Genomic DNA, 7,681 nt, shown 5'->3' with positions numbered 1-7,681 from the left:
CATCTGCTTGGTGGGAGCCAGTCTTTTCACAGGTTAGTGGCAAAGGATTGTATTCTTTCCTGCAGAGAGAAATGAATGGACGGAGCAGCACAATAATAAGTGCATTTGAAGAGCACTCTCCAGTTGACAAAGCACTTTCGCTCGTTTTCTTATTTGAAGTTGGAACAACCCCTGACTCAGGTAATTGCCTCCATGTGACTTGTCCATGTTCCCAAGGAGGCTAAACCCCAGAGCCCCAACTTGCACCCAGGAGTCCCAATTGTATTTCCCGTCCAGCTTCCTTGACAGAGTATTTGATGTTTTATACTAAGGTAACGTTGTCTTTGGCCTTAGAAGAATGATCTCATGATTTTGCTAGTGTAGATTTTGCTCTGCTTGGGAAAGTTTCAGTTTGAACCTTTCTTGAAGACAGAGGAATGGGACAAGATGACTCCCATCATATCTAAAGAAATTTTGTGATTCCTTTCCAGGATTCTGTGAAAGAAATAAAATTATTCTCTTGGAATGTTTGCTACAGGATATATCACAGTAGCTGTGAAGAGCTGTGGATTTCGAACCTTCTGACCATGTACTTGAACAGAAAAATAAGGGAGAAGAGAATGAGACATTGAGAAAATTATTTTGTTCACTTCAGATGTTGTCTTATTCTGATGATATTTTATGTCAGAGCGTGTATTCACAGCACCCTTCCACACGTGGGGACTGTTTTTCATTTTGAACCCAATTACTTCCTTTTTGATTCTGTAGCAAATTGACCTTCTGAGTGTGTGGCATAATTACTTCCATGGCAATGGGCTGAAGTTAGAGACAGGCCATTATGCGAGCACAACAGGCTGAGCAGAGAGACAGGAGCTAAGAGTTCTTTAGGAAAAAAAAAAAGAAAGAAAAAAAAACTGCTATCCTTAATAATAGCAGGACAGAGGTAGAAAATTACTGGCATTATAAATTGCTTTTTCGATAAAGGTTTTGTCTCTATCTTTTAAAACCCTGTGCCACACTGGGAAAATCTCTCTGCATTTTTAATTGGACATAATTTTGTGTAAGAAAAACCTCCCTATGAAAAACAATCTGATGAAATGTGCTTAGTTTGACTTTGGCAAAGCCCCATGTCATTCTAAACAAGCGCTTAAAAACAGACACAAATATTATTTGCTAGAGCCTAAGAGCGAAAGAGAGAGTTTGCATCCAAAGCAAAGGAAAGGAGATGAAGATGTGGAGCCTGGGTCCCTAGTGCAGCCCCTCCTTCACAGGCCTATGCATAAGAGCAGGAATAAGGGAAGCATGAGGTACTGCCACCAAGCGGTGAGCCACGGTAGGGCTGAAGGCTGCCTTGGCCCCTCACTTAGACAGAACCTACCTTATCTATCCAAAGATGGACACCAATCAGGAAGAAAGGGAAGAAGTCCCAGGTACTGCGAGAGCAACTGCGAGGAGAAGACCCACTCTAAAGCGTGTGTACTTTACTCAGAGGATGGCACATCAGAACTTTATGTTTACCTTTGGCAAAATTCTAACAAGCCTGGCTTTCAAACTCCATAGTACATTAGAACAATCTTAGAAGGGAAAGAAGAAAAGAAAGTGAACATACCCGGTATTTCGTAAGTATTTGTTTTATCCTAACAACAACTGGATGATGTACTGGTATGACTCATTCATCTTTAATATGCTAGAACCTATTCAGTGAAGTTCAGTCAACTTCAGTGGTAGAGTATTTGTGTTCAAGACTCTGTAAGCCCAGAGCTCATTTTCCTTTTTCTTCTCCTCTTGGCCTTTACAAAGACAGTCACACTCAACAGTCTCCACTGGTCAGGACAATGACAAGAGACAAAACTGGAATCGGTCCCTAAAAATGTGCTCTACTCTAGAATCATTAAATGTAGAGCAAAACCCCCTTAAGAGTTCCTTGAAGCCTCTGTTTTAGAGGATGGTCACCATAACTCTGGATCATGAGGGAAGATGCTCAGTTGTGTACAGACTTCTCTGTGTAAGCATCTGGGGAGGATACCAGTGTAGTAGAGCTTGGAATCCAAGCATCACTGCATTTTGCTGGTGGTGGGAACTTGGTCAAGTTATGTCATCTTATTGGACTTCCTTTTGCTCATCTGAAAAATTAAGCATGATAATTATACCACCTACTTGAAGGAGCTGGTTTAGAGGGTCAGATAAAGGAATTTATAGGAAGACAGCAGTTGCATAATCATCAAATATCATTTCAGAAGTTTACAACTCAAATTGTGAAGGACTGGATCCTGAGTTATTTATACTGCACATTTGTTCATTTATTCATTTGTCACATGTTTATTTAGCACATGTTATGAGCTGAGTAGTGGGCAGCCACTAAGTAAATCAATATAAACCGCAGCCATCCCATCTAGGAACTCAGACATGTAACCAAGAATGAAACACCCTGACAAGTGGGAGGGTGGAAACTCATGTCTCCTCCCTGGAGAAGCTGGGAGGACTTCCTGGAGGTGACCTTCACGGGGGAGCATAGAAGATGAAGAGGGAATGGATATTCCAGGGGAGCACACAGCAAATGGAAGGAGACAGGGTGGCTTTTTGTGTCAGCATGTAGGGTGTGGGGGAGAAATGGAGACTGAAGAGGTGGTCAGGACCGATGCAGAGAGGGCAGCCTGGTGCAGATCAATGCTCAGGTTCATTCCATGGTTTTCAATCTTCTTTAGCACTAAATATTCCTCCCACCCCAGAAAACATCTCATAGAGAACTCCAGCATATGAAAAAAAATAAAAAATAAAAGCATCGTTTTATTATGGGATGATTAATTAGTAAATTCAAATTTATGAAATCAATTGATGACAATAAACAGGAATTAGTTGATACAACCATTTGGGGTTATAGGTAATAAAATCAACTATCATTATATATTCATGTATGTATATGCCCATATATATTTCTAATTATATAAAATCCAGAATTCTCTGATTTACTCAGAAAATGAGTAGCAAAGGGCAACTTTTTTTTTTTCCCCCCAAAGACCTCAATTTGCAATCTCTGGACACTCTTAACTGATCTGGAAGTCTAAAAGAGAAGTAGTGACATTTTATTTCAAATTTAAATGGTTATCTATCAACATCTTACATTTCTTATCATAAATATAAAGGTCAAATGAGAAGCACTGTAATCTTCAGATCAGTGCTAACATGATTCATAACATATCATTACTGAGATGCAACCAGGTCCCTGTCCACGTGTCTAGCCTGGCAGTCAGGCTGTGATGGGGACATGCACTCAGGCACTGTACCTGTACCTTACTGGGCCTGAATGAGGAAGATATCTTGGTCTGTTTGTGTTGCTATAACAAAATACCTAAGCCTGGGCAATTTATAAACAACACACACTTACTTCTCATGGTTCTGGAGGCTGGAAGCCTGAGGTCAAGGCACTGGGAAGTGTGGTGTTTGGTCTCTACGTCCAAGACAGCTCCTTGCCACTGTGTCCTCTGCACAGGACTGAAGGCAGGGGGACAAAAGGGCCCAGCTAGTTCCCTCTCGTCCTTTTACAAACTTGTTAATTCCATTTATGAGGGCAGAGCCTTTATTTATCTCCCAAAGCCTCCACTTCTTAATACTATCACATTGGGGTTTAAGTTCCAACACGAGCTTTGAACACTATTATTCAAACCATAGCAGAAGGCCCAAGGTGTGTGTCCTGGGAGGCCAGAATCTTTTCTTTTTTCTTTTGCCTCTGACACACAAACATGTCACAGAGCACATTTTAAAAAATTATTATTACTCTTTGAAAGAGTCAGTCAATAGCAGAATATAAAATTACAGGTGAGTCTTTTTAGTGCACAGCATCTTCTCTTTCTTTCCCTGTGTCCATTTCCCAGCGGGCTTGGTCAGAGTCAGTCACATGGCACGTTCTCCATCAGTGTTTGTTGAATGAACTGAAGTTCGGTAGATAGTGTCGATCTGAGCTGGGCATTTGTAGAGCAGGTAAGGTAGCTGAGGCACTCGTACCTCAGCTGTGCCCTGAAGGGAACACATAGAGAATAAGAAGAGAAGGTGGCCAGCAGCACCTGTGACATCAACCTAGACGGGGAACCGGAGGAGAATCCAGTGAGGAAACCAAGAGAGCACCAGTTGAACTCTTGGGCTGGCTCTGGAGAGCTGATTTTGTGAGGTCAGATGGCGCTGTGAGGATCCCTCACCCAAATGACATATATCTTTCTTGATTTAGCCCTGGATTTAACGTCCCATTCATTTATTTTAACAGCCTGTAAGTGGTAAGGAGTACAGAGAGACCACATGGCTAAGGAAACCCTCTTTCGAGAATGTGTATGTCCTAGTATGGAGTCTCTTCTAGAGTGGCGTAACCAGGCACAGGAGACATTTGGGCCAGGGTGCTGTTGGTATTCTCTCCTGTTTCCCCGGCTCGCTTAGGTTTTAGTCTTAAGCTCTGGAGCTGCCTGAGTAGAGTTCGGCAGGACTTACTCCCTTCACTTTACCAATACTGTAGGGGTGATTCATCTCACCTCCTGAGAGGACCTCTCCCTGGAAGAGTTGGTTTGACTCTGGAGGATTATTGGGTTGGGAACCAATTTGGCACACACTGAGGACACTGGGCTCGCTGACTAGTCTGAATCATATGCCCCAATGGAAACTTTCCCCATCTGGGGAGTCATTAATGTGTCATAACCCATAATTTAAAAATTATTGGGTGTCTAGGACTTCCTTTCTCTCTCAGCCCACAGATTCTTATCCTCACACACAAATGCAACCTTCTGAATATAAATGAAGGCGGAATCCTCTACCCTCTCCCCCTGCAGCAGTAATATGAGAACAGATGTAGCCAGGAACTGTCTACTCTGAGCTTCTTCATATGACAATAATTTTTACCCTACTAACTTTGCATGCTGGCTGCCGTTAGGGTTCTCAAAATCACAGTGCATTTTTTTTTTTTTTTTTAATTCCTGGTGACTCCTCAAAGTGAGGTGCCCCTCCCAGCCTGGCAACTCCATTACTCACCAAGGGCCAACCAATGAGGGAGTTCCCGGGGTGAAGGGGCAGAGGTCAGCCCTCTCTGAGGATGGAAGTTAACCTCGGAAGTATTTTACAAGCAGAGTCGAATTCCTAGGCGCTGTCACCTTTTTTGCTTCCACATCGACCTTATAGAATCATAAACGGAAGTAGAGAGGGGTGGGGTCAAATGTGTGTAAGGGTCACTCAGTTTCATGTCCGGAAGATGCTCAGGGAAGCCAGGTTCCAGTGGGGAGGAAGGAGGATGGAGAAGGAGATTTTTTAAAGGCTTATTGTTGAAATTTCTTACCATTTTCCTCCTTGTGTCCCTTTGCGCATCCTGCTGATAAATTTAAATATGGATGTCTATATTTAATCTTATCTGCCGAAAGAAAGAAAAATAGAGTTAGTAAGACATTTAAAGGCAGGCATCTGTGCTACTTATTTACTTTTAGATAAGCGAAATAACCATATAATTTAGTCTTGATAAAGAATACTGGGGCTGCCTGTTTGTCAAAGACATGTGACTTTTAAACAGTGGTATCCAGTTTGAGATGTCACCAGAGAAAAAAACTCTTCATTCCTACTTGCCAACGTCACCTTTAGGCCCCGCTCCTTCCTCCCCCACAGTATATTTTAAGTTCATATTTGCAGACATCACTGACTGCCTGCGCCTCTGTCCCTTGCTATTAGGACGTCTGCATGGCCGTAGGTTCCGCTTGTGGTACGGTCAGACGTTGCTCCCGGCCAGGTCCTCTGCGTGTTCCCCACATGCCCAGGGGCTCTTCTTCCCTCTCCATGTACGAAACCTCACTTCCCTGCAGAGGAGTCTATGCAGAGGAGGACGGTCTGTCCCCCGGGCGTGTGCTGAAACGGGAACACGATGGCCAGAGGACATCTGTTTGACCGCTCTGCTCCTTCCTACCCGTGACCTAACAGAGAACTCAATTGGATCAGGCAATTTGTATGGTCAGGATCAAATGCTGCTCAATTTAATTCAATTACTCTTCACCACAAGAGAAAATACGGTTATTAGAGCGATAGGACCTCTTTGAGGAATGCAGGCTTCCTGCCAGAGACCCGCCAACACGCTGCAGAGCCGTGAGGAGCAGGAACCAAGCGGGGGACGATGACCAGGGGGACGGGGCAGAGCTGAGCCCACTCCCCAGCACTCGGAGGGTGGTGGCTCTCCAGTGGCAATTGCCCAGAGGCACGCTTCCCACAGAAACCCACGGACACCGTGGGCACATCTGTTAGGAGGCTTGGAGTTGAGGTGTGGAGAAGCTGGCTTTTGCTGTCACATGATAACCATGCATTATTTACCAAATCCTGGGGAGAAAGACACAGCGCTGAAGTAGTGACAGCAGCCAACGGGAGAAGCTGCTATTTCCAAACAGTTTAAAGAGAAATTTCTTACTTAAGTCTCCATGACACATTTGACAACTAAGAAAATAACGTAGACCTTGTATTGCTGTTTTGAAGGCTTATCTTCTAACTGCGAGTTTCTTCACCCTATTTAATAATCACGGAAACCACCATTTATTCAGCATTTTTGTTGGCCAGCCACCGTCAGGGCTGTTTTTGTGGATTGGCTTCTTTTAACCTCTCAGGAATCCTGCAAGGTTACGGCCCTATAACCTCCACTTCAGAGAAGTGAAAAATGACGCTTAGTGAGCTGAGTGCCTGCCAAGTCACATCGCCAGTGAGCGGCAGGATAGGACCCAAGTCAGATCTGTGGACCTCAGGTCCCTTCTGCTCCTTGGCCTTGTTGTCTCAAATCACCTTTGAGATGATCTGTTTGCCTCTCTCAGAAGCCCATTGGATACACGAGAACCCGTGTCCACAGGCAAACACATCCTCATATCTTCACCAACACAAGTGGTTAAACACTCAGGGGTCTGGGTTCAAATCCTGACTCTGCCACTTGCTGGCTTGTGACTGGCAGTTGACCTAATTCTCCATATATCTGTTTCCTGATATAAGTGAGGAAACCGCCTGCTCAGAGGGTTGTGAGGAAGGCTAAGAGTCAGCACACGGGAAGCTTTTAAATTGGTGTCTGGGGGAAGTACTCGGGAGTTGTCAGTTTTGATCGTCACTTCCCTTCTGAAAGTTTATTTGGCCTTCCCTCGGTGTCCCTGGGGTACTGCTTCTAAAACCCCACCAAGATACCAAATCCAAAGTGCTCAAATCCCCTGCATGGAATGGCATAATATTCACCATAATTGCCACACATCATCTGTATACTTTAAATCATCTCTAAATGACTTATAATACTTCTGTACTATAATACTATGTGAGTGCTATGTTATACTGTACTGTATAGGGAATCATTACAAGAAAAAAAGTCTGTACATGTTAGATACGGATGTGATCGCCCTCCTCCAATATTTTCAGTCCCCTGGTGGTTGAATCTGTGGATGAGGGCCCCGAGGATAAGGAGGGCCACCTGTAACACAGGTAAACCAAAGGTGGAGTATATTTTTCTGTAGGCACATCTGCACACACCTGAGACACTCCCAGAAGCAGGTGGGTGCCCACAGTAGTCAGGCTGAAGCTGGGCAGCAAGGTCTTGCAGAGCCACACTGGCTGCCCAGTCTGGCCTCTGTGGTTACTGGGGAGAGTGTGGGAGGCCCCAGCGACTCCTAAGGAAATTCCTTTTGGGGTCAGGTGAGGTATTCCTTTGACTTTAGTTTCTGTCTGT

Source organism: Sciurus carolinensis, chromosome 5 (genome assembly GCF_902686445.1).
Source record: "Sciurus carolinensis chromosome 5, mSciCar1.2, whole genome shotgun sequence".
In the NCBI taxonomy this organism is placed as follows: Eukaryota; Metazoa; Chordata; class Mammalia; order Rodentia; family Sciuridae; genus Sciurus; species Sciurus carolinensis.
Note: the sequence above shows the minus strand (reverse complement) of the source record.